The 25420-nt window shown below is 42.3% G+C and overlaps 1 non-coding gene across 1 annotated transcript; it reads left to right on the top strand.

Annotated features, from left to right (window-relative positions):
• The first annotated feature begins 7825 nt into the window (after nucleotides 1-7825).
• Nucleotides 7826-7932, top strand: LOC112617670. Its single transcript, XR_003117943.1, has one exon. It is a non-coding gene; the product is annotated as a U6 spliceosomal RNA (small nuclear RNA).
• The last annotated feature ends 17488 nt before the right edge of the window (nucleotides 7933-25420 follow it).

Below are 25420 nucleotides of genomic sequence, written 5' to 3'. Positions count from 1 at the left end.
TTTACAGCTGGAATTTTAAAATATTTGCAACAATTTTTTTTTTTTTTGGAAACAAAAATCTCATTCTGTCGTCCAGGCTTGAGTGCCCTGGCCCTATCTCAGCTCACTGCAACCTCTGCCTCCTGGGTTCAAGCAATTTTCCTGCCTCAGCCTCCTGAGTAGATGGGATTACAGGCACCCACCACCATGCCCAGCTAAATTTTGTATTTTTAGTAGGGACAGGGTTTCACCATTTTGGCTAGGCTGGTCTCAAACTCCTGACCTCAGGTGATCTGCCTGCCTTGGCCTCCCACAGTGCTGGGATTACAGGTGTGCGCCACCGTGCCCAGCCTGCAATAATCATTAATTACACGTAAGCTTTTACATTAATATTAAATGATTAAAATATTATTAAAAGCTTATTTTACATTATTTAATTAATGTTAAATTAAATGTTAATTAGTGTTAAATAATGTAAAATCAACTTTAACATTAATGTTAAAATCTTCGAAAACACACAGGTCAAGAAATATTAGAAACCCATTCTAGCTCTTGCTAAAATTTTCAGATGTTCTTATGCGGGTGCTATTCAGGAAAAGTTTTCTGAACAGTGATATTTTAATTTTTTTTTTTGAGATGTTGCTCACTATGTTGCCCAGGCTGGTCTCAAACTCCTGGGCTCAAGCGGTCAACCCACCTTGGCCTCCCAAAGTGCTGGGATTACAGGCTTGAGCCACTGCACCCAGTCCCGAACAGTCAGATTTTAAAAATTTAGTTTTTCTGTCCTTAGATGCTCTCAGTCAGGGTTGGCCATCCTCAATTTGCACTTCTGCCTAAAGTTGTTTTAGTTTTTGAGGACAGTTTTCTTTCCTGTCAGTAAATGTTTATATATTCAGGTTGATTAGTGATTAGAAGAGTACGTCTGAGATAGTGCAGATAAAAAGAAAGTTGTATATTTACATTTGGAGAGGCTTTTGAAATAGATATTCTTGGAGTTGTGCTGTCTCCCCCAGCCACTGTGGTGATGGATCTTGCCCAAAAGTCTCACAGAGGTGACTCACTCAGGCAAGAATTGCTTAAGTTCACAGGAGTTTATGTAATGGGCCCAGACGTCATGTTGATGCAGCCAGTACACCAAGGGAAGCTTCAGTGCTCTGGTGGTCACTACAAAAGTAGGTGGTGGAATGGGAGGATCCCCCCTGCATTAGTATTATTGTTATTATTCTAACAATTTTGAGTTCTTATTGTTTTTTTAATTTTAATTTTTAATGTAATTACATGTATTTTACTCTTTACATTTCACAATAACTTTATGTAATAAGTGCCGCTGATATTTTCTTTGTTCACTTGAAGTTATACCAGTTTAGCCCCTGGCTTCCTTGACTGTAAAGCCCAAGCAATTACTGGTCATGCTGTACTTTAATCCAGGGGTCCCCAGCCTCTGGGCAGTGGACTAGTACCAGTCCATGGCCTGTTAGGAACTGGCCACACAGCAGGGGGTGAGCAGAGCGGGAGGGAGCATTAACCCTGAGCTCCGCCTCCTGTCAGATCAGTGGCAGCATTAGATTCTCATAGGAGCCTGGACCCTATTGTGAACATGCGAGGGATCTAAGCTGCATGCTGCTTCTGAGAATCTAACTCATGCCTGATGATCTGAGATAGTACAGTTTCATCCCAAAGTCATCCCCCCTCTCCCTGGCCCGTGGAAAAATTGTCTTCCATGAAACCGGTCCCTGGTGCCAAAAAGGTTGCAGACCACTGCTTTAATCCACCAAACTGGTTAGATTAAATATATAGTGTATTAGGGTTCTGCAGAGAAACAAACCAACAAGATTTATATCTGTCTATATCTATACCTATATCTATATATTCTATACAAGGAGATATATATATAATCTATATCTATTTATATCTATATCTATATATAGATATATATCTCCTTACATAGAATATAAAGATATTTTTATATACATATGTGTGTGAATGTGTGTGTGTGTGTGTGTATATATCTCCTTGTATAGAATATGAAGAGATTTTACATAAGGAATAGGCTCCCGGTGATTATGGAGGCGGACCAGTCCCATGATCTAGAGTCAGGAAGTTGGAGATCCAGGACAGGCAAGGGTGTAGTTCCAGTGTGAAATCCAGCAGGCTCAAGACCCAAGAAGAGCTGAGTTTCAGTTTGAGTCTGAAGGAAAGAAAAAATCAGTTTCAGGCCAAGGCAGTCAGGCAGCAGGGGCTCCCTCTTACTCAGCCCTTTTGTTGAGTTCCAGTCTTCAATTGACTGGGTAAGACCCACCCATATGAGTGAGGGCCGTCTGCTTCTCTCAGTTTCCTGATTCACATGTTTATTTCAGCCAGAAACACCCACACAGACACTGAGAAAAATGTTTGACCAAATGTCTGGAGACTGTGACCCAGTCAAGGTGACACAAAAATTAACCATCACATATGGCTACATAAAAGGCCTGGAAAAACTTCCACTGATTGACAGTTACCACACCACAAAGAGGACAGATTGTAAATGGTTTGACAAGCTATAAGTGCGGTCAGAATGACCCTGTGACGTTTGGAATGTCACATGGGTGAGGCCCTCAGGTTGGACCATGATGAAGGGTAATCCTCATAGCACAGAATGGGATAGGAGAGGAAGGCGTGGCTCCTGTTGTACCTTTTTAGGTAGAGGGCATTGATAGTGGTGCCAGCCTAACTCTGCCCAGTTGCTTACACACCTGGCTGTAACTGAGGAGTACCTGTGTCACAAGAGGCTCTTAGGCTCTGAGGAAGCCAAAAGCAGAGCTCTGGGGATAGGAGGGGAACTAAGGGGTTACATGTTCCTCTGCAATATTGCATCTGCATGCCCTCGGCCCTGGGGGAAAATTTTGTGACTTTACAAAATTAAATAGAACATGAGAACACGAAACCAGACAGCAGATGCTATATGCAATTGTGGAATGTAAGTTATAGTTTTGTTTATTCCACAACAATGTAAAAATCTTGGATTTTTCTTCAAGATGGAAACTGTATTAATTTGCTAGGGTTGCCATAACAAAATATCAACTGGGTGTCTTAAATGACAGAAATCTGTTGTCTCACAGTTGTGGAGGCTGGAAGTCTGAGATCAAGGTGTGGGAAGATTGGTTCCTTCCAAGAACTCTGAGGGAGTAACCTGTTCCATCCCTCTCTGCTGGCGTCTCGGGCTTGCTGGCGTCTCTCATATTCCTCAGCCTCTGCAGCATCACCCTGATCTCTGCCTTCACCTGCACATGGCTTTTCCCCATGTCTACGTATGTGTCCAGATTTCTTTTTTATAAGGATACCTCTTGTTTTTTATCAGGGGCCCACCCTACTCCAGTACGACCTCATCTTAACAATTCCATTTACAATGACCCTGTTTTCAAATAAGGTCATATTCTAAGGAACTGGGAGTCAGGACTTCAACATATGAAATTTGGAGGGATACAATTCAACCCCAACAGAAGCTAATAACAAGCAAAGCCATCTTTTGTAGAGAATTATCTCTATATTATAAGGTTGGCTTCTCTCCTCTCTCTCCAGTCATCTTTGTTGTATTCCACGTAGAGAGGAGGGCACTCTTGCCAGTGATCCCTGCAGATACGTGGTGTGGTTGATACCATTAAATATTTATGTAGGCTGGGCGCGGTGGGTAGGCTGGGTGCCGTGGCTCATACCTGTAATCCCAGCACTTTGGAAGGCCAAGGCAGGTGGATCACTTGAAATCAGGAGTTCGAGACCAGTCTGGCCAACATGGTGAAACTCCGTCTCTACTAAAAACACAAAAATGACAAAATACAAAAATACAAAAAATACAAATATACAAATATTTATTTATTTATTTACTACTTAAAAATTTCTTGGCAGGGTGTAGTGGCTTACATCTGCAACCCCAGCACTTTAGGTGGCCAAGGGTTTGAGACCAGCCTGGGCAATATTTTTAAAGAAAAAAAGATTAGCCTACTTGGGAGGCTGAGGTGGGAGGGTAGCTTGAGCCCAGGAGTTCTAGGCTGCAGTGAGCTGTGATTGCACCACTGCATTCCAACCTGAGTGACAGAATGAGACCTTGTTTCTAAAAAAATATAAACATAAAATTATCCAAGTTAACCCAGTTCAAAATATTTCATTACCTGTGCTTCATGTAAGTGCATGAGTCATGAAGTCATTTTATTAGCGTGGAGCTTGATCCTATTGTCTTCCTTGCATTAACAGTGCTTCTGACCTCATTCCTGTCCCTGTCACCTAATGTGTGGGTGAATGTAGTTTTTCCCCACTCCATACCCTATTGTAATATTTTGCTCTTATAATGTCATTCACTGGTCATAGAACTTCAGTGGATCCTTTGCATCAATTGTACAAATAAAGCTCCTGGTATTCAAGGATGGCTGATATGTATTCTTATCTTATTTATTCAATCCCCTGACCTCCTATAACAGGACTGCTGAGTACTGCTGAAGACACACATGGATTGGCACTATTTTTTTTTTTTTTTTTTTTCGTGAGACGGAGTCTCGCTCTGTCTCCCAGGTTGGAGTGCAGTGGCGTGATCTCCGCTCGCTGCAAGCTCCGCCTCCCGGGTTCACGCCATACTCCTGCCTCAGCCTCGCGAGTAGCTGGGACTACAGGCGCCCGCCACCTCGTCCAGATAATTTTTTTGTACTTTTAGTAGAGACGTGGTTTCACTGTGTTAGCCAGGATGGTCTCGATCTCCAGACCCGGTGATCTGCCCGCCTCGGCCTCCCAAAGTGCTGGGATTACGGGCGTGAGCCACCGCGCCCGGCCATGTATTCCCACTATAACAAACTCAATATCTTCATCTAACTTTATGAACTTTCCTTACCACCTGTAAATATATGACTTTCTCCATTCTACTCCTCAATAACTATTTTAAATCTTCCTCAAGCATTAACCTAACATACTTACTCTCAGGAGCCCATGTAGTTGTTCTGAAAAATGGAGAAATTGGGTGTGATTTTTCTCACGTATCTTCCCGTGAGCTTACAAACTTATTGACGCTTACTCATCTGTAGCATCTAGGATGGGATCTACATCCTCATCTTCCACAACTTGTTTTTTTCTTTTTTTTTGAGATGGAGTCTTGCTCTGTCATCCAGGCTGGAGTGCAGTGGTGCGATCTTGGCTCACTGCAACCTTTACCTCCCCGATTCAAGCGGTTCTCCTGCCTTAGCCTCCCGAGTAGCTGGGATTACAGATGTGCACCACCACGCCTGGCTAATTTTCGTGTTTTTACTAGAGACAGGGTTTCACCATGTTGGCCAGGGTGGTCTCAAATTCCTGACCTCAAGTGATCGCCATGCCTTGGCCTCCCAAAGTGCTGGGATTACAGGTGTGAGTCACTGTGACCGGCCCTTCCACAACTTGTTCTATGACACTTACCCTTGTTCCTTGACCCTGTTCCCTTGGCCTCTGAGCAATTTACTCTATTGGTCAATTCCCCTTCTCTCCCAATAGCATCCATCTCTCTCTCACACTGTTCTCCTGATCTCAGCATAAGAAAATAAATAAGCATTCACATCCTAAAGCATGAAAAGCTTTAGGATATAACAAGATGAATTTAAGATGCTTTGTAAACTTGGTGGAAGTACAATTAAAAGTAATGTGTAAATGTTTGTGTTGGCAGTTGTAATCAGAATTGTTTTAGGGTTGAATGTACAGGAAAGCTTTAGAATGCAGGACTGTGGTAAGTACTTTACTCACTATTCATCCTCTCACTGTGTTCAAGAGATGAATTCAGGGTGCCTTAGAACAATGAGCATTTCTAGATAGAAACTACATATTATCAAGAGATCTACACAAGCCAGCAAACATCTGCAGCTCTTCAGCATGGAGGGTGGCACCTACAAGAGCAATAGCGTACTCACAAGCATCTCTCCCAGGGAATTATTTTCTGGTCTTGAGTACTTTCCCCCTCTAAGGCCTACTAAGGGGTCAAGAGGGCAAGAATCATGTACCTGTTAGCAGGTTTTTGTTGTTGTTGTTGTTTATTTGTTTGTTTAAATACAAGGTACAGGTCTTTTCTCAGAGGAAAAGATAACTGAACAAAGCCCTCACCAAGGTCTTCGTATACTCTGCTAGCCCAGTTCTTTAAGCCCATCACTGTCTTGCCTAGATTGTAGCTTCTTTAGAACACAAACATGTTCTACAGCTTTTACTATGCCTTATGCACCTACATTAGTTACTAGCTGCCCAATAAAACTGAGATGCAAAAAACATGAATACGGTCAAGGCTGATGACTGACAGCCATTTGTGCAGCTCAAGAAGGGATGACTGCAGAGTGTATTGTTGAAAAGTAAGCATTTGTTTTCAGCTAATATTTTAATATAATGGCCTGAAAAGTTATAATTGGTTGCTATCTATGAGAATGCAGAAAAAGTATGCATAATCTATTTTGAGGCTGGGAGAACAGTCTCTTTTTTTTTGAAGTGGAGTTTCGCTCTTGTTGTCCAGGATGGAGTGCAATGGCGCGATCTCGGCTCACGGCAAACTCCACCTCCCAGGTTTAAGCAATTCTCCTGCCTTAGCCTCCCAAGTAGCTGGAATTACAGCACTCGCCACCACGCCCAGCTAATTTTTTGTATTTTTAGTAGAGATGGGGTTTCACCATGTTGGTCAGGTTGGCCTTCAACTCCTGACCTTAGGTGATCCACCTGGCTTGGTCTCCCAAAGTGCTGGGATTACAGGCATGAGCAACTGCGCCCGGCCGAAAACATTTTTGATAAGCCCCACACACAGAAATAGTTTTGCAAACTTGAAGAGTAAGTCAACACAATTGAGATTTGTTAAGCATGTATTGGGCCCATTAAGGAAGAAGTAGCCATTTCTAAATAGGCAGGTAGGAAAGCTGTACTCTGATGAGGAGAAAATCTTTTTCATTTCATATTGCCTTTGGAATCTGGTGTTTATATTACATTTATAACATAGTCAACTTGGACTATTTACATTTCAAGTGCTCAGTGGCTATTCGTGTCAAGTAGCTGCCATTTTAGACACTATAAGTGAAAAGGCACCTTAATATTGTTTGTTGAGGGAAGGTTGTGAAAATACTTATCAAGTTGGCTGGGCATGGCTGTGCGTGCCTATTGTCCCAGATGCACAGGAGGCTGAGGTGGGAGGATTGCTTGAGCATAAGGGTTTGAGGCTGCAGTGAGCTGTGACCACCCCACTGCATTTCAGCCTGGGAAACAGAGTGACACCCTGTCTTAAAAAAAGAAAATACTTAACCCACTTCTGTGCCCACTGCTTAAAACTTTTCTCATGGGGATTAATACCTTGCAATTCCAGTTTTGTACACGTATCAGTGGCCTGCAGTTTCCCCCAGGCACCTCTTTACGTGACACCAGGGAAGCTCCAAAGCAGGCAAGTCAAGGTGCTGTCAGATTACACTTGCTTAAAGTCTGGCTATCACAGCAAAAACTAGAGTAAAACTGGGCAGAGGAGAAATGAGATAGGTTACAACATATAACTAGAAAGTCAGGAAGTTAAAATTAAAACAATGAAGAGATACCATTTTTTATCCTATCAAGTTGACCAAGATTAAAAAGCGATAACCCATTTAGGAGAAATTGAACAGGAGCCCTGGAAATGAATGCAAAGGAGTCCAGTATCACTGGGTAGATAGGATCGACAGGGTGAGGCTATTGATTAGATGTGGGAAGTAAGGGAAAGGCAGGCATTCCACCTGCCTCCAGCCTGAGTCACTGAAAGGATTCTTTTGCCATAAGTTTAGTTAGGCAGAGAATACAGGAAAGAGAGCTGGTTTTTCAGAAGCAAGAACGGATTGGTAATGTTGAGTTAAAAATTTATATTTGGGTGCTCACTTCAGCAGTGCATGTACTGAAGTTGGAACGATACAGAGAAAATTGGCATGGCCCCAGCACAAGAATGACACACAAATGTGTGAAGAAAAATAAAGTTGTATTTGGAACTTGTTAGTGAGATACAGGTTGTGAGTCACTGCAAATAAACAGCAGCTGAAACCTTCTCCAGAAGAGCAATGAGGTTTTAAAAGGACTTAGGGGAACTTCATCAAATGCCAATTTTAGAGGGTCCGCTGAAGATTGGGGGCTAGTTGTAGGAGGAAAATGAGGACACCAGAGTGTCATAGATTGGGGAGATACTTTCAAAGGAGTGAGTTTAACTCAGCTGAATGCTGCAGAAAGGTGGAGTGGTAAGAATGCCACAAAGAGGTCATTCAACTTATTTAATAGAAAATTATTTGAGACTTTTGAGGGAGAAATGTCTATAAAGTAAAATGAGCAAAAAAGACGTAACACAGGGTTGGAATAAATAATACCAGCTCATATTGAAGGAATCACAAAGTGATCTTTGTGTTAATGAAGAGAAAGAAAAATGACTGTGGTAGGAGGTAAAACTGATGAGATGGACTTTGAAATCTGGAATTGTGAATATGTTTTTCTTAGAAATTTAATAAGAATTAAAACTAATTCTTCTTAATTTTTTTTTTTTTTTTTTTTTTTTTTGCAGTTGCAAGATTTAATAGAGTGGAAACAGAGCTCTCATACAAAGGTAGGGGACCCAAAGAGGGTAGCCATTGCCGGCTCGAATGCTTGGGTTTATATTCCTATCATTGTCCCTCCTGCTGTTCTCTCAGGCAATAGATGATTGGCTATTTCTTTACCTCCTGTTTTTGCCTCATTTGCATTTTAGTGAGCTCTCTTTACTATCTGATTGGTTGGGTGTGAGCTAAGTTGCAAGCCCCATGTTTAAAGGTGGAAGCGGTCACCTTCTCAGGTAGGCTTAGGGATTCTTAGCCAGCCTAGGAAATCCAGCTGGTCCTGTCTCTCAGTCCCCCCTCTCAACAGGAAAACCCAAGTGCTCTTAGGGAGGTTGGCCGATGACCGCTCTAACTGCTTCCTGCTGAACTGGGGTGTAGTAGGGGTTGTGCAGTTGAGATTTCTTTGGGAGGGGTACCTTTGATGTCATTAACATCGAAGCATGGACTAGTAGGCCGGTCCAGGGTCCATGGTAGATTTTAGTCATGGACTGACTCTGGGGCTTCATTTGAAGAACATTTGTAGCTTTACAGCTTCGATTCTGGAAGAGACAAACTTAACAAGGAGGTTAAAGATACAGGGTCCAAAGAGGAGTAACAATATTATAGTTGCTAGAGGTCCTAAGAAGGGGAGAATTCAGGGCATCTATTGGCTGAGGAGGCCCCAGGGTCCAGTGTTTTGAAGCTCCTCTGCTCTACATTGTATTCGATCTTGAATTTCTTTAAATTTCTTGGTGATGATTCTGGATTGATTGATGTAATAATAGCATTCTTCCCCTAAAAATAAACAGGTTCCCCGTCTTTCGGTGGTTACCAAGTCTAAAGCTCTTTGATTTTGAAGGACTACTGCTGCTAGGGGGTTAAGTTGAAATTGCAAGGTGACTAGGGAGTCGGCGACCCATTCCATGTCACCATTTAGTTCTTGAGATAGTTTGTAGAACTGAGTAGAGGTTGTGATACCGCCAATGCCACTACCTAGTCCACCTAGCACTCCTGCTCTGATAACAAAAGGAGGAATGGGTACTCTTTTGTTGCGGGTCTTAGGTACAACATGATTGTATAAATCCTGTTCAGTGTAGATGGCCATAGGGGGCACTAAGAATGAGAGGAAGCACATAGATTCTGAAGAGCCATTCAAACAACGATAATCTGAGGTACCACGGACAAAAAATATTCCTGAGGGTAGGCAGACTATTCGTGTGGGAGGAGTTACCCACCTGATTGCATTGGGAGTTGGTTGTGTCTGTAGTATTGCTAAATTTTACATGGGTGAAGTTTGAGGTATGAGTTATTTCCAGATTGGAGACAAGAAGTCCTACTAAAATGGAAGTGGTGTTTATATCTGTGCTGAAGTTGTTCCATTGTTGAGGTACAGCAATTGAAATGTATGGCCTGAAGTGCAGGGGGAGGCACATCCAACAGTTAGTAGGGTTTTGGGCCGAGACTTCATGGAGCCCAGTGAGGGTTACTAGGCAAGTATGGGTACGGAGGGTTTCATGTAGTTTTGAGAGATCTAGTCCTTTGTAGGGGCTCGGGGTGCTATTTACCCGGGTCAGTTGGGAGATTACTTCCTTTATGTGTTTTTCTCTTGCCTGATCTTGTACTCCACCCCCATCAGACATACCGGTATGGGTGAAGTAAGTCCAACAGAGAGTGGCTCCAAGTCCTCCAGGACAACTAGGATTAATCATTTTCTCTGTCCAATAATGAGTATTCGCATGCATGCAAAGAGTGGCAGAGTTATAGCAGTTGTGGGGCATATGGGTGTGGGCAGTGAAGGTGGGTTTTCCCTTAGATAAGCTGCTGTATAATGGGGCATCAATATTTATGGGAAGCTGCATTCTCCATAGAAACTCTTGGTGAGGGGAGCTACTGGTCGTACAACGGCACGGAGGGGGTGCAGTGAGAGTGGAAGAGGGTAAGAGAACAGTGAGGAGAAAAATACGATAAGGGAGGATCATGGGGATTTATGATTTTAGTTACTTTCCTCCCGGTTGTCGCTTGAAGAGCAGGCGCAGATCCTCTAGAAGTTCACAGGAATAGCTAGCGTTGTCTCCTGGATTTTCGGGTTCCTTTGGCAGTATCCAGGGTTTAACTCGAGTGTGATGTATCCAAGACTCCACTCCAGCCACTTTAACCGCAGTTGGGGTAGATAAAATGACTGGGTAGGGTCCTTCCCAGGGTGTGTCTAGGGATGCGGAATTAGAGGGAAGGGACTTGACTAATACTATGTCACCAGGGTGGAATAGTTCCTTTCCCTCTTCTCGGGGACAGGCTCCTTGTAATGTTTTAGGAACTTGTTGATATTTGGCTAAGGAGGTGAGGTCTGCAACTAAGTTGGCCATCTCTTGGTCAAACATAAGGTTAGGAAGGGCAGTCCATACAGCATTTCGTATGGGTTAAGTCCTGCTTTTTGGGGAGAGTTTCTGATTCTTAGTAAGGTTATAGGCAACAGAGCAGGCCATGAGAGGTGGGTTTCCTGGGTTAGCTTTTTTAGATGTCGTTTGAGTGTTTCGTTCATTTTCTTGACCTTTCGTGAGGACTGTGGCCTCCAGGCACAGCGTAAGTGATATTGTATACCTAACACCTGGGATACTCCCTAAGTTACTGTAGCCTTGAAAGCAGGGCCATTGTCACTCTGTAAACCTCAGGGAAGTCTGAATCTGGGAATTATTTCATGAACTAATGCCTTTATTACCTCTTGGGACTTTTCTGTCCTACAGGGGAAGGCCGCTGCCCAGCCAGTGAAAGTATCTACCCAGACTAGTAGATACTGAAATCCCTGAGATTTGGGCATGTGGGTAAAATCTAGTTGCCAGTCTTCTCCTGTGTAATGGCCTGTTCTTTGTTCTCCTGAAGGAACTTGGTGATAAGGCAGGGGAGTATGTCTTTGGCACACTTCACAGGCCCTGACTATCTGCTTGATAGTTTTGAAAAGGCCTGATCCAGTAAATAATAATTTGGCCATCTGATGGGTGCTATCAATGCCTAAGAGAAAGGTTTGGTGAAGGGTTTTAAGTAATTTCCATTGGTTAGCTGCAGGCAAAAGTATTTTTCCTTCTTCGGTGGCTAGCCATCCTGAGGGGAGGAAACTATGTCCTCGTGAAGTTCCCCATTCTATTTCTTTTTCTGAGTACTGGGGCTTGGTTTCCCGGAGGGGATTACCCCATACTACGGGTCCTTCTATAAGCATTTCTAATGGAGGGTCCCGCCTTGTGGCTCTTTTGGCTTCAATATCCACTTGGCGGTTCCCTTTCATTTCCCTTTCCTTTCTGATGACCCCAGCAGTGTAAGACTGCCACCTCTTTAGGTTTCTGTACAGCCAATAATAATCTCCTAATGGCTTCTTGAGGTTTGATAGGTGTTCCCTCGGAAGTTAGGAATTCCTTTTCTCTCCATATTGCTGTGTGCACATGGAGGACGAGGTAAGCATACTTGGAGTCTGTTTATATATTTACCCTTTTTCCTTCTCCTAATTCTAGTGCCCGAGTGAAGGCTATTAGTTCTGCCAGCTGAGCACTAGTTCCTGGAGTGCGGGGATTACTTTCAAGTATTCCATTGTCACTGAACACAGCACACCCTGCTTTTTGAAGTCCTTTTTCTACAAAGGAGCTTCCATCAGTGTACAAGTTGAGTTCGGGATCAGTCAAGGGAACCTCTAAAAGGTCCCCTCGAGTGGCGTAGGTTTGAGCAATTACTTGTTGACAGTTATGTTCTATCTTTTCTTCCTTGTCTGGAAGAAATGTGGCTGGGTTAAGAGCTGCACAAGTGCTCAGTCATAGCACTGGTCCTTCAAATTATAGAGCCTGATATTTAAGTAAACGGTTGTCTGACCGCCGCAAGTTTCCTTTAGCAGTGAGTATGCTGTTCACATCATGAGATGTTCACACAGTAAGATCTCTTCCCTGTATTATTTTAACTGCTTCAGATGCTAAGACTGCTTCTGCCACCACTACCCATAAACAATGAAGCCAACCCTTTGCCACTGCATCAATTTTCCTACTCAGGTATGCCACAGGTTGCAAACTCGTCCCTTGGACCTGTGTAAGGACTCCTAGAGCCATTCCTGTTTTTTCTGTGACATATAAAGAAAAGTCTTGCCCCATTGGCAAGCTTAACACTGGGGCTTGGGTTAGAGCCTTCTTTAGGGCCTGGAAAGCTGCTTCTGCTTCAGGTGTCCATCTTACTAAATGGGTATTGGCTTTCTGAGTTTCCTTAATTAGTGGATATAATGGCCTGGCCATTTCACTGTGCCTGGGAATCCATATTCGGCAGAAACCTGTTATGCCAAGGAACCCTCTTAGTTGCTTTAGGGTATGGGGATAAGGATAAGCCAGTATAGGCTGGATACGTTCTTCACTGAGGGCCCTGGTGCCTTTGGATAATTTTAGCCCTAAGTATTTAACCTGCTGTGAGCAGAGCTGAGCCTTTGGTTTGGAAACCTTGTAGCCACAGGTAGCGAGGAAATTTAAGAGCTCTTGGGTAGCTTGATGGCACAAGGTTTCTGAACGGGTGGCTAAAAGTAAATCATCCACGTGCCAATGGACAGGAGTGTCCAGGTATGAGAATTGGCTCAAGTCTTGGACTAATGCCTGGCTAAATAGATGGGGGCTATCCCTGAACCCCTGGGGTAAAACAGTCCAGGTGAGCTGAGACGTTGAGTTCAAAGGATCTTCAAAGGCAAGCAAGAATTGAGAGTCAGGATGTATAGGGATGCAGAAAAAGGCATCATTAAGGTCCAGGACTGTAAACCACTCTGCTTTCTTTGGTATTTGGGAAAGCAGAGTATAAGGGTTAGGTACAGCGGGGTATAGGGGGACAACGGCCTCATTGATAATCCTGAGATCCTGCAATAACCTCCACTGTCCATTGGGTTTCTGTAATCCTAAAACTGGAATATTGCAGGGGCTATTGTGTGGTTTTACTAGGCCTTGGACTTTTAAGTCCTTAATCTTTTGGAGTCCTTGTTGGGCCTCAGTCTAAGGGGGTACTGCCTTTGGTAGGGAAAGGAGGCGGAATCCTTCAGTTTAACTTGAACAGGATGGGCATTCTTTGCTCATCCATATTGTCCTTCTGTTGCCCAGACTTCAGGATTAATTCCTTCCTCAAGTAGGGGACAACAAATGGGTGTTCCTTCTCCTGTGTCAGGGTGTATAATGGTCCCTGCTTTTGCTAGAATGTCTCTCCCTAACAAGCGAGTGGGACTTTCAGGCATAATTAGAAAAGCATGTGAAAGGAGTAAAGCTCCCCAGTCACAGCTTTGTGACTGGGAGAAGTATCTAGTGACTGGCTGTCCTAGGAACCCTCGGATAGTGATGGATCTGGAGGACAGTTGTCTGGGACAGGAGAGTAAGACTGAGAAGGCCGAGCCAGTGTCCAGGAGACAGTTAACCTCCTGGCCTTCAATGGTCAAGCATACCCGGGGCTCTGTGAGGGTGATGTCATGGACGGGCACTTGTCCCGGGCACCCTCAGTCCTGCTGCTGGATCATCTGGTTACTGGCTTCTGACTCAGAGGACCTTCATCCCCTGGGGCAGTGGGCCTTCCAGTGATTCCCTTGACATAAGGGGCATGGATGAGGGGGCGGCTTACTTCTACTTGGACAATCTTTTTAAAAGTGTCCTTGTAGACTGCACTGGAAGCAAGCCCTATTAGGCATTCGATTTGCCTAGCTTTTCCCTTTTCCAGAGCCCCCAAAGTCCACTTGCCTGAGGGCCATGACTAAAGCGGTGGCCTTTTTTTCCCCCCATTTGTCTCATTCTGCCTGTTCCTCCTGATCTCTATTATAAAAAACCAAGGTTGCCAAGTTCAATAGAGTTTCTAAGTCTTGTTTGGGGCCTAAGACAGACTTTTGAAGTTTTTTTCTAATGTCTGCAGCTGACTGAGTGATAAACTTATCCTTTAAGATTAGTTGGCCTTCAATAGAATCAGGTGACAGGGAGGTATTCTTCCTCAATGTCTCAGTCTCTCCAGAAAGGCAGTAGGATTTTCTTCCCTTCCCTGTGTTATAGTGGACATCACTGAATAATTCATAGACTTCTTCCTAGTTTGCCTTAGTCCTTCTAGCATGCAAGTTAGCAAATGTCTGCGGCACCATTCTCCATGTTCTGATTCTGTGTCCCAGTGAGGGTCTACACTGGGAACTGCCTGCTATGGGGAATCATTCTCTTTCCTCTGTTGTCATCCTGTCATTGACCTGACTGACATACCAGAGATCGCCAAACTCTCGGGCTGCAGTTACAGCAGCACTTCTCTCATTTGGGGTTAGTGTCTGATTTAGCAGTAACATTATATCTCTCCATGTCAGATCAAAGGATTGTCCTAACCCTTGCAAAACATCAGTGTAGCCATCAGGGTTATCTAAGCATTTACCTGGGTCTATTTTAATTTGCTTTAAGTCTGAGAGAGAAAAAGGTACATGCACTCTGGCTGGGCTGAATTCTCCTCCTCCCACTGCTTGGAGGGGGCATAATCGGGGAATACTGGCACTCTCTGGTTCATTGTTTTCCCCTTTGTCTATCTCCTTTTTGACCATTTGGGTTGAAGGGGGTCCTTATTAGTTGGAGAAGGAGTCAGGGGGACACTGGGGTAGGGAGGTAGACTCTGAAGGCTTCCTGTAGGGCATAAATCACACTTTTTACATAATTGCGAGTTGTCTCTTAATGAAAAGAAAGTTTGTACATATGGCAATTCACTCCATTTGCCTTCTTTTCTACAGAAGAGGTCTAGCCGTAAGATGGTGTTATAATTTATACTTCCCTCAGGCGGTCAGTTTCTCCCTCTTGAAGAGGATATCATGGCCAGGTGGTACTGCAGAAGAATATAAGTCATATCTTTCTTAGCGTCTGAGGGTCAAATTGGTCCCAGTTCTCCAGAATACATCTTAGGGGTGTTTTTGCCTTGGGGGGAATGTTTCCCATCGCTTTTGGAGGTCCTTTCATGGTCACCAAAATGTTACCAGGGGGTCCTTGCTCCCAGAGCTCCCAAGACAGTGGCAGGCCACTTCCAAGATGATGGCAGGCCACTTCCAAGATGATGGCAGGCCACTTCCAAGATGGTGGCAGGCCACTTCCAAGATGATGGCAGGCCACTTCCAAGACGGTGGCAAGCCTCGTGTTCTCTGACCTGGGATTCTTGGCCTCATGGATTCCAAGGAATGGAATCTGGGGCCATGCAGTGAGTGTTATAGCTCTATTAGAAGCTGTGGGTCATGGAAGAGAACCGTGGAACCCAGTGACTAGTGTTCAGCTCGATTAGGATGAACCCGGGCACTTAGCCATGCAGGAACAATGACAGGCCTCTAGCCTGATCAGGAGCGGCAATGGGCGCCTTGCTGGATTAGGAGCACAGCAGACACCCTGCCAGATCTGGAGGGATGGAAGTCGGGGGGATGTCTGTGATGCGGCAAACAGCAGTGGTGGACAGCGAGCAAAAGCTTAGCTTGAGCCATAACAAACACGTAACAGAAGAGAGTGCAGTTGCAAGATTTAATAGAGTGGAAACAGAGCTCCCATACAAAGGGAGGGGACCAAAAGAGGGTATTTTTATTTTAATTAAAAAATTCTTTTAAAATTAAAAAAATTTAACTTAAATTTTAAATTTAAAAATATTAAAATTAATTAATATTAATAATTACAATTTCATATAACTAAAAATTTAGCCAGGTGCAGTAATCCTAGGACTTAGGAAGGCCAAGGTGAGAGGATCACTTGAGCCCAGGAGTTTGAGACCAGCCTGGGCAACATAGTGAGACTCCTATCTCTACAAAAAAAAAAAAAATAAAAAAAAAATAACCAGATGTGGTGGTAGGCACCTGTAATCCCAGCTACTTGAGAGGCTGAGGTGTGGAAATTGCTTGAACCCTGGAGGTAGAGGTTGCAGTGAGCAAAGACCATGCCATTGCACTCCAGCCTGGGCAACAAGAGTGAAACTATGTCTCAAAGAAAAACCCCCAACAACAACAACAAAAACACATGGGGCTACATCAAACTGAAAAGCAAAGAAAACGCAGCAAAGAAAACAACTAAATGAAAAGATAATCTACAGAATGAGAGAAAATATTTGCAAACCATTAATCTGGCTAACATCCAAAATATATTCATACAAAAGAAATTCATACAACTCAATAGCAACAAAAACAAAACAAAAACCCAAATAATCTGATTAAAAGACGGGCAAAGGACCTAAAAGACATTTTTCCAAGGAAAACATACTAATGGACAACTTATGAAAAGGCGCTCAACATCACTAATCATCAGGAAAATGCAAATCAAAACCACAATGAGATATTGCCTCGCACCTGTTTAGGATAGCTATTATCAAAAAGGTGAGAGACAACAAGTGTTGATGAGGCTGTGGAGAAAAGGAAACCTTTGTATACTGTTGATGGGAATGTAAATTGATATAGCCATTAGGCAAAAAACTATAGAGAGTTCTGAAAAAATTAAAAATAGAGGCAAGGCATGGTGGCTTATTCCTCAAATCTGAGCACTTTGAAAGGCTGAGGCATCAGGATCACTTAAGCCCAGGAGTTTGAGGCTGCAGCGAGCTGTGATTGTGCCACTGTAGTCCAACCTGGGTGAAAGAGTGAGACCTCATCCCTAAAAAACAGACAAAAAGGAAATAAAATCAGTATCTCGAAGTGATATCTGCACCTGCTTGTTCATTTCATTGTTCATATCACAATCAATGTGGAAACAATCTAAGTGTTAATTGACAGCTAAATGGATAAAGAAAATCACACACACACACATACACTGTGAAATATTAGTCAGGCTTGAAAAGGAGGAAATTCTGCCATTTTTGACAACATGGATGAACTTGGAGGACATTATGTTAAGCGAAACGAGCCAGACTCACACAAATATTGTATGATCTCATTTATATGTGGAGTCTAAAAGTCAATCTAATTGAAGACGAGAGTAGAGCAGTGACTACCAGCTGCTGTGGAGTGGTGAAAATGGGAGATGTTGGTCAAAGGTTACAAACTTTCATTTATAACATGAGTAAATTTTGGGGATCTACTGTATAGCATGATAACTATAGATAATAATAACCATATTGTTTACTTAAAATTTGCCAAGAGAGCAAGCCTTAAGTGTTCTTATCTCTCTCACACACACACACACACACAGAGTACATATATATGGTGATGGATGTGTTAATTAATTTGATTTTGGTAATTATTACACAAAGTATATGTATATCAAATCAACTGTTGAACATGTTAAATAGATATAATTTTTATTTGTCAATTGTACTTCAATAAAGCTGAAAAAAAAAAAGAAATATAACATGACTCACAAACGTGAGCCACATAGTGATTCTAAGTGCTCTAATGGTCACATGAAAGAAGTAAAAAAAGTAAAATTAATTTTAATAATATATTTTATTTACTAGTATATTAAAATCATTGCCATTTAAATATGTATTCAATATAAAATTATTAATGAGATCGTTTGCTTTTTTAAAAATATTTAGTCTTGGAATAGGTACGTATTTTATACTTGCAACACATGTCAATTTGGACAGGCCACACACTTCAAGTGCTCAGCATGTACCATATATGACAGTGTATCTTTAGGTCACTGTTGTCAATAGAAAAACAAAATATGTGAAAATCTTTATTATAAGAATTGAATTCATGATTTTCCTCAAATGAATTCATGATTTTCCTCACTGTTGTCAATAGAAAAACAAAATATGTGAAAATCTTTATTATAAGAATTGAATTCATGATTTTCCTCAAATGAAGGCAAATAAATAAAATTTTATGAAATAAGTATACTATAAAATGATTTATATGGTGTATGTATCCTTATTTTATTATTCAACCACACATCAATGGAATACTCAGATATACACACATGTGTGAATATATTTTGTTTTTGATGTTTTTCAGGCACATGAAAAGCATAGCTTTACATTTTTTTACTTAGTCACTGTAAAGTTATATTTATCAAGGTAGGCGCCTAAAACATTTTATTTTATTTATTTATTTTTCAACTAACTCGTTTATTTTGTTTTATTGGAGGGTGTTGATTGGGTATTTTGTTTTGCTTTGCTTTGTTTTAGAGTCGGGGTTTCGCTCTGTCATCTTGGCTGGAGTGCAGTGGAACAAACATAGCTTACTGTAGCCTTGAACTTCTGAGCCCAAGGGATCCTCCTGCGTTAGCTTCTGGAGTAGGGGGGACTAGAGGCACATGCCACCCCACCTGGCTAACATTTTATTTAAGAGTTTACTAGGTCAGGTGCAGTGACTCATGTCTGTAATCCCAGCACTTGGGAGGCTGAGATGGGAGGATTCTTTGAGGCCAGGAGTTCGAGACCAGCCTGGTCAACATAGTGAGACCTCATCTCTAAGAAAAAAAAAGTTTGCTAACTTGATTTCCAACAATTAAATATTTGGGCATATAGTAGGCATTCATCTATAACCTTGCCACAGGACCTGCAAAAGCTGGACTTGGGCCTGGCTTGGAACTCTGCTTTCAAATGTATGTGGCATGACTCATTCCCTCACTCCTTTGAGAATGAGCTCAAATTTCTTTTTGTCAGTGAGAACCGAAACTGTATACACTCACATAGCTTACTGTGTATGTTTACAGGCCTTTGTTATTCTAGATTTCATTAACATAGCTTTACTATTCTAGGAAACTCTTGCTGAAGAAGATAAAAGTTGTGAATGATATTATCATTCATTTCAGCAATGTCCTAAAAGGCCATCAACTCTTCATGAAAAGCATCAATTTGTTCCTCCAGTCTTGGGAGCCGTATCAAAACTACAGTTGAAACCCCAAGACTGCTTGAACCCAAGACTCTTTGAAAACCTTGTCTTTACATCTTCACTTTGCTGTCACCACAAATCTTAAACTATTAAGTCATAATCCTTACAGAGTCTTAATTAAGCACTGCTTTGGATAAGATCTGCCTTAAACTGACTCAGAGTCCCAATAAATAGCCCAACTTCGTTCTCCCTCCTCTGAGATGCTCTAAGATTCTGTGGAGGGAGTACTCCCTTACCAAGATCAGTATAAGCTCAGTGTCCTGCGCGTCTGTGTGAGGACCACCAAACAGGCTTTGTGTGAGCAACAAAACTTTTTAATCACCTTAAAGGAGGAGACCACCCCTCATATTGTCTTATGCCCAGTTTCTGCCTCCAAAGAAAGAAGAAGTAAAAACTAAAAGGCAGAAGTGAAATCCACAGGCAGACAGCCCGGCGCCGCACCCTGGGCCTGGTAGTTAAGCATTGACCTCTGACCTAATTGGTTCTGTTATCTATAGATTACAGACATTGTACAGAAATGCACTGTGAAAATTCCTATCTTGTTTTGTTCCGATCTAATTACCGGTGCATGCAGCCCCCAGTCACATACCCCCTGCTTGCTCAATCAGTCACGACCCTATCACATGCACCCCCTTAGAGCTGTGAGCCCTTAAAAGGGACAGGAATTGCTCACTCGGGGAGCTCGACTCTTGAGACAGAAATCTTGCTGATCCTCCCGGCCGAATAAACCCCTTCCTTCTTTAACTCCGTGTCGGAGGAGTTTTGTCTGCTGCTCGTCCTGCTACATTTCTTGGTTCCCTGACCGGGAAGCGAGGTGAATGGTGGATGGTGGAGGCAACTCCTTAGGCGGCTTAAGCCTGCCCTGTGGAACATCCCTGCTGGGGACTCTGACCAGCCCGAGCGACGCGGATCCTGAGAGCGTTCCCGGGTAGGCATTTCCCCCGGTGGGACGCTTCACCAGAGCAGTGCGTGGCAGGCCTCCATGGAGGATCAGCATGGTGGCTGAACACTGGGAAGGAACAGGCACTTGGAGTCTGGACATCTAAAACTTGGTAAGACTAGTCTTTGAAACTTGCCCACTCTGTTTGAGTGGAAGCCTGGCCTGATCACCCATGGTGTGCCTTTACCGGCACTTTGGTTTTGGTTTTGATTTGGTTTGAACTGCTTGACAAGACCAGTCTTGGGAACTTGTCTACTCCATTTGAGTGGAAGCGTGGCCTGATCACCCAGAGTGTGCCTGTACTGGCACTTTGGTTTTTGTTTTTGACTTGACTTGGATTGCTTGATACTTTGGTTTTGGTTTTGACCTGGCTTGGATTTCTGGATACTCTGATTTTGGTTTTGATTTTTGTTTGGTATAAACTACAAAAGTGTGCGTGTGCCCTTTTTACCCGTTCTTTGTTTTGTGGTGTGCATGTGGTGTGAGCGTGGTGTTTTGTCTAGAGGAAACATGTCTGAGGCACAAAGTAAGCCCACCCTACTAGGAACTATGTTGAAAATTTTCAAAAAAAGGATTTAAGGGAGACTGTGGTGTACTGTGACACCAGGAAAACTTAAAACTTTGTGTAAGATAGACTGGCCAGCATTAGAGGTAGGTTGGCCATTAGAATGAAGCCTGGACAGGTCCCTTGTTTCAAAGATATGGCACAAGGTAACCTGTAAGCCAGGGAACCCAGACCAGCTTGTTTTAGATCCCCTGCCCCCAACACACGGCGGTTGAGAGAACAGTAGCATAAGCAGCTGGCAGAGGCAAGGAAAGACCAGCAGAGAGAGAGAAAGGAAAGAGACAGAGAGGAAAAGAGGCAAAGAGAGAGAGAGGAAGAGACGGAGAGGAAGAGAAAGACAAAGAGGGAGTCAAGCAGAGAGAGAAAGACAGAGGCAGAGAGAGGAAGAGACAGAGGCAAAAGGAAAGTCAGAGAGAGACAAAGTCAAAGAGAGGAAGAAAGAAAGAGAGATATACAAGTAGTTAAGAAAAAAAAAGGTTATAAAAAAAGTGTGTTAAAAAAAGAATTTATTCAAAAAATATTTTATAATTTAAAAGTAACTAGGTCTCCTGAATGTAAAACTATTGAAACGAAACAAAACAAAACAAAACAAAACAGTTTATGCACAAGGTGTATAAGAAAAGCAAAATATACCTTTGGTAAAAGGATTATAAGGAGGCGTAAGAATGTACATTTTTACCTACATTGAAAAGTTAAAAATTGCTGTTTTGAAGGTTTAAGCAAGGTTTAAAACGTTAATTGTAAAGAACATTCTGTGTGTAAACATATTAGCTAAAGTTAAAGAAGTATCATCCAGTTTTTCTGTGAACTGTACATTAAAGTAAAAGCATAACAGCTTTTTCTTAAAGCACCAACCTGCTCTTTAGCAAGAATTATAAAAGATTAAAAAGAGTCTATAAAATCTTACCTTATGGTCAAACATTGAAAATTAAATAAATATGTCCGCAAGGTTTTATTAAAATTAGGTTTAACATTAATAACACACTAATATGAAGATAAAATTTAGCTTATCTGGTATAAAAATCATACAAGAAGCATTGTTAAATGTAAAATGGTATTTGACTTTCTTTGGTTTAAAAACTAGTAAAAATAGGTGCTAAAGGAAATTTCTCAATAAAAAGACACTAAGGACTATAAAGTCCACTGCCAAGGTCCCCACATTTAAAACAAAAGGTCAGTTTCTTAAAAATTATTTACTTGATTTATCTTCCACTTTCCTTTCTCGCAAAAGAAAAAAAACAAAAACAAAAAACAAACTAAAAGTCTTTTAGCACATGTACCACCCTTAGAATTTCCGGTAAACCAACACCAGCCTGAAGATCACATTCTCATCGAAAGGTGGAAAGAAGAAAAACTCAAGCCAGCCTGGGAAGGATCCTACCCTGTGCTGCTAACCACCAAGACTGCTGTTTGTACAGCAAAAAAAAAAAAAAAAAAAAAAAAAAGACAAAAAACAAAACAAAGCAAAACAAAAAAAACCAGGCTGGACTCATCACACCCGAGTCAAGAGAGTGCCACCCCCTCCAGAGTCGTGGGCCATAGTCCCAGGGGAAAACCCTACCAAACGAAAGCTAAGAAAAATTTAACTCTTTTAATCTATTCTATTACTCTTTCTTCTTTCCTCATTCTATTGCTGACCATCTAGTTATTAATATAACCAAGTCAATTTCACCTCAAATTATTGCATTTAATGCTTACTTTGTTACACCCTGTGAGGACCTGCCAAGTCAAAGACAGCTTTCTACTTCAGAAAAGTACTTCTGTCCCTCCTGACTCTCCTCAGACTAGGCATTAGTAAACTAGTACCATTTAATCTGGGGAGATTTCGATAAAGACCCCAGTGCCAACAAGGAGTGTTGTCCCCCGATGTACGGCTTTCATGCCATAGTTGGTCCAACATTCTGTGGACCGCTAAAGAGCAAGGATGGACTGCCCCAACTGGTTTTTGTAATTTCCCTAAAACCATACGTTCATTTTACTAGAGGATCATAGAAGTTAAAGACTTAAAACAAACTTTAGCAATTAAGACAGGATACCAAGATGCAAATGCCTGGTTAAAATGGATCAAATATTCCATCTGCACATTAAGCAAAAGCAATTGTTATGCTTGTGCACATGGCAGGCCAGAGGCCCAGATTGTCCCCCTTCCACTACGGTGGTCCCCCAGTCGACCAGGCGTAGGCTGCATGATAGCTCTTTTCCAGGATTCTACAGCCTGGAGTAATAAGTCATGCCAAGCTCTCTCTGCTACATCCCAGAGTCCCTGTGGGTCAGCCCCCGAGGGCCATCCAGCTTCTGTCTCCCAACACTAAGTTCACTTCGTGTCTTTCACAACAGAGAGGAAACTTAGCATTCCTTGGAGACTTGAAAGGATGCAGTGAGCTTAAGAATTTTCAAGAGTTTATCAATCAGTCAGCCCTTGTTCATCCCTGAGCAGATGTGTGGTGGTATTGTGGTGGACCTTTACTAGGCACTCTGCTGAATAACTGGAGTGGCACTTGTACTTTAGTCCAATTGGCTATCCCTTTCACCCTGGCATTTCATCAACCAGAAGGAAAAATAATAATAATAATAAGACATCATAAAGCGAGAGAAGCCCCTTATGGGTCTTTCGACTCTCATGTCTATTTAGACGCAATTGGAGTCCCACGAGGAATATCAGATCAATTTAAAGCTTGAAATCAAATAGCTGCAGGATTTAAGTCAATATTTTGGTAGGTGACAGTTAATAAAAATGTAGATTAGATAAACTACATCTATTACAACCAACAGCAACGAACTTTTCATGAGTTAAAAGAAAAACTCATGTCGGCCCCAGCCCTGAGGCTACCTGACCCAACAAAACTCTTTACACTCTATGTGTCAGAAACAGAAAAAATGGCAATTGGAGTTTTAACCCAGACTGGGGTCTGGCCAAGGCCAGTGGCCTATCTCTCAAAACAGCTAGACAGAGTTTCCAAAGGCTGGCCCCCAGGTCTAAGGGCCCTGGCAGCAATGGCCCTATTAGCACAAGAAGCAGATAAACTAACCCTTAGGCAAAACCTGAATATAAAGGCCCCCCATGCTGTGGGTAACTTTAATAAATACCAAAGGACATCATTGGTTAAAAAATGCTAGATTAGCCAAGTACCAAAGCTTGCTATGTGAAACTCCCCACACAACCGTTGAAGTTTGCAACACCCTAAACCCCACCACCTTGTTTCCGGTATCAGAGAGCCCAGTTGAATATAACTGTGTAGAGGTGTTGGACTCAGTTTATTCTAGCAGGCCAACCTCCGAGACCATCCTTAAACATTAGTAGACTGTAAGCAGTACATGCACGGGAGCAGCTTCGCCAACTCCTGCAAAGTGACTCTGAAAAAGACGACAAGCCCTGCTCCAGTCACACCCGGAAGCTGACTGGTCCACGCACGGCTGAAGCGTGAGGAAACTCATCGCAGGACTCATTTTCCTTAAAATTTGGACTTGTACAGTAAGGACCTCAACTGACCTTCCTCAGACTGAGGGCTGTTCCCAGTGTATACAGCAAGTCACTGAGGTAGGACAAAAGGTTCCTATAGTCCTATTATTTTACGGTTATTATAAGTGTACTGGAACTCTTAAAAGAACTTGTTTGTATAATATTATTCTATGCAAGGTATGTAGCCCAGGAAAAGACCAACCTGATGTGTGTTATGACCCATCTGAGCCTCCCATGACCACAGTTCTTAAAATAAGATTAAGAACTAAGGACTGGTGGGAGCTCATAAATGATATGAGTAAAGTGTTAGCCAAAAAAAAAAAAAAAAAAAAAAGGGTGCCCAAACAAGTCACCTTAAAATTTGACGTCTGTGCTGTCGTTAATAGTAATAAGTTAGGAATAAGGTGTGGTTCTCTTAATTAGAAAAGAGGGTATATGGCAGAAAATGAATACATCGGTCATAAATTAGGACTGTGTGGAAATAAATGTAAATACTGGTCTTGTGTCATTTAGGCCACTTGGATAAAAGAAAAAAAAATGATGAAAAGGATCCAGTCCACCTTTAGAAAGGAAAAAATGGCCCTTTCTGTACTAAGGGACAATGTAACCCCTTAGAGCTAGTAATAACCAATCCCCTTGATCCTCGCTGGAAACAAAAGGGGAACGTGTAACCCTAAAAATTGATGGAGCTAGACTGGATCTTCAAGTAAATATCGTGGTTTGAAAAAAAGTTTATAAACGCTGTCCTGAGCCAGTATTTCAAACATTCTATGATAAACTAAATGTGCCAGTACCAGAAATTCTAGGAAAAACAAGAAATTTGTTTTTGCAATTAGCTGAGCATGTAGCACAGGCTCTCAATGTCACTTCATGTTATATGTATGTGGAGGAACTGTAATAAGAGATCAATGGCCATCGGAAGCCCGAGAATTAGTCCTACAGACCCAGTTCCTCATGAATTCCCAGCTCAAAAGAATCACCCTGATAATTTCTGGGTCCTAAAAGCCTCAATTATTGGACAATATTGCGTAGCTATGTTATGCCCAGACCGTTTGTTCCCCAAAGAAGACCACCAGAGTCCAGAGTCAAAGCCAAGCGGCAAGGATCTTTACTACAAGTTCGAACTTGGTCCCTCCATTCCACA

The sequence above is a fragment of the Theropithecus gelada genome, unplaced genomic scaffold (genome assembly GCF_003255815.1).
Source record: "Theropithecus gelada isolate Dixy unplaced genomic scaffold, Tgel_1.0 HiC_scaffold_32, whole genome shotgun sequence".
NCBI lineage: Eukaryota > Metazoa > Chordata > Mammalia > Primates > Cercopithecidae > Theropithecus > Theropithecus gelada.
This window is presented reverse-complemented; position numbering and strand designations above follow the sequence as displayed.